The sequence below is a fragment of the Tenrec ecaudatus genome, chromosome 16 (genome assembly GCF_050624435.1).
Source record: "Tenrec ecaudatus isolate mTenEca1 chromosome 16, mTenEca1.hap1, whole genome shotgun sequence".
NCBI classification, from domain to species: domain Eukaryota; kingdom Metazoa; phylum Chordata; class Mammalia; order Afrosoricida; family Tenrecidae; genus Tenrec; species Tenrec ecaudatus.
In genome coordinates, this window is record NC_134545.1 from 56,079,015 (window position 1) to 56,081,748 (window position 2,734).

The window sequence follows — 2,734 nt, forward strand, 5'->3', positions numbered from 1 at the left end:
CCTTTTCCATACATATTCACTCTGCACACGGAACACAATATCCTAAAAATTGGACTATCTAAAGAACATAATGGCAACAGGGTTGGAGGAAAGCATCTTAACAGCTTTTGGTATGCAGATGGCACACCCTAGTGTACTAAAATCCAAAATAACTTAAAGCATTTACTAATAAATCAAATACTCTATTCTTTGGAAAGGATTACAAAATAATACAAAAAACCAAAAATTTTCACAATTGAACTACTAGAACACATAATGATAATTAGCTAATAGATAGAAACTATCAAGGATTTCATTTTATTCAGATACACAAATAATGCTCGTGAAAGCAGGGTGAAGAATTCACACAACTTATTGCATTGACTAAACTGCATAAGACGTCTTTAAAGTGTTCAAGAGAAAAGGTGTTACTTTGAAGACTAAGATGGACCAATCCCAAGCCATTTAATTTTCAATTTCTTTTTATATATGTGAAGGTCTGAGAAGAATGATATGATGTTGTCAAACATATTAAAAGCACTATTGACTATCAGAAGAACAAACAATTCTATTATAGGCAGACCAGTAAAACTTTTACCACCTCAAGTAGATTGCTTTTTGAAAATGCCTTTCAAATGTTGTCATTGTTTTATATCTCTTATAGCACATCTCTTAAATGACAAAATGAACATATATATTTTCATATTCAAACATAGATTCACAAACAAGGGTAAGTAAAGGTAAGTAAAAAGGTATTTTTACTAGGCATTTGGTATAGCCATACATAAGCTTATTCCAAATACAGCATAAAGAAATAAAAATGCCTCTGTGGTCAGTGGATGGCCACAGACAAGCGCTCTCAGTGGTACAATGGTCTTCTTAGTGTATGTTCAAGAAAGGTCCCATCAAAACAGTGCTCTGAGAGGATCTGCTTGACCAATTAAATGAATGTCAGAAAAGTCTGCTCAGAAAGTTGAAGAAATAGTGTTTTTGGAGAATTTCAAAGGGTAATCTTGATAGATTTCATTGAAGAGCACTAATTTATCATAGGATATAATATTATGAAGTGTTAAAAATTGGTGAGAAACAGACCAGGAAGTTGTTGGAATCAATTATCTTCCAATAGACAATAGACCTGCTCATTCTTCCATAGCAGCAAAGGCTGTCCTGTGAGAATTTCACTGGGAAACCTTACCGCCCTCCACCTTACCACCTTGATCTTGGCTTAAAGTTTTCTCTTTCTTCCCCAAACACAACAAGAATTTTAAAGGAATACAATTTTTATCCCTTGAGGATGCCCAAACTGTCGGGTTGATGTGGTATAATCAAAGAGTACAGAATTCTTCAGGGAACGTTTAATGAGAAGGAAACAACAACTTCTGAAGTGTTTTTACTTAGATGAAAGATATGTCAAGAAATAATAGCTTCTTATTAAGATGTTGTAGAATTCTATAGATTTAGTAATTTGTCCCCTGTCCATTCTGTCATTGTCAATTCCCCCCCCCCCCAATTGGCTATCGCTTTACTCTTTTGATGAAATATTTTGATGTGTATAAATATTAAACTTAAAAAATCATTTTATTAGAGGTTCATACAACTCTTATCACAATCCATATATACATCAATTGTGTCAAGTAAATTTGTACATATGTTGCCATCATCATTCTCAAAACACTTGCTTTCTACTTGAGCCCTTAGGATCAGCTCCTTATTTTTTATCATTTAACTTTTAATGTCCCAATAATCTATTTGTCTTCCATGGAGTGTTCTTCCTTCATTATATTCAGTAGTTTGTGTATACCCTGAAATAGAGTTCTTAAAATTTCCCAATTTTCTTACTGATGTTCTTTATAGTCTGGTCCTTATATTTAGGTTTCTAATCCATCTTGAGTTTGTATTAGTGCATAATATGATGTATGGTCCTACTTCATTCTTCTGCAGATGGAAATCCAATTTTTCCAGCACTCTTTGTTGATGAAAGTTTCCTTTCCTTTTAATGGTGTTGATTCTTTGTTGAAAATCAGTTGCGTGGGGGTAGATGCTTTTATTTCTGAGATCTTCATTCTGTTCCATTGGAGTGTGTCACTAGCCTTGGACCAGTACCAGGCTGTTTGGACTGCTGAGGCTGTTAGATTTTGAGGTTGTCTTCTTTGTTTATCCTGAGTCTCTTTCCTCTCCATATGAAGTTAGCAATTAGGTTTTCCATTTCTTTGAAGAACATTTAGTTCTTATGACAAGGCCCTACTTGATACTCACCTTATGGAGATATCACTGAAGATACAGCTCCTATAGAAAAGTGTCCTGAAGAAAGCAGATGATGCCTGGCGAGTAGAAAGAAGAGCATCTAGGATCCTATAGGCTTGACATCCGCCATCTACGTGAGGCATTAACCACATTTCATTGAGGAAGCACATGAGTTTTTGTAATCCTTGGGTTGTAAGAAACAAAATCCAAGTCCTAAGGAGGGAATGGTGTCAGAGCTTAATTTCTGAGCACACAGTTTGCAGAAGGTTGTGGATGAGTGGAAACCCAAAATCTGTTTGCAGTGTCCCCACGTGGATGAAACCTCTGAGGAGTTCCCTCTGAGGAATTCCCTCTGATCAAAGTCTAAGGATGTGAATAGACTTGTTATGACACAGAGAGTATTGTGATGTTGACAGTGGATGATGTAGTTAGGTTAACATATAACACCATATCATTTTGTCTCCCTTGTGACCTATATTGAAGTTGATTTCTTTTTAATGTTTTGTGTAAT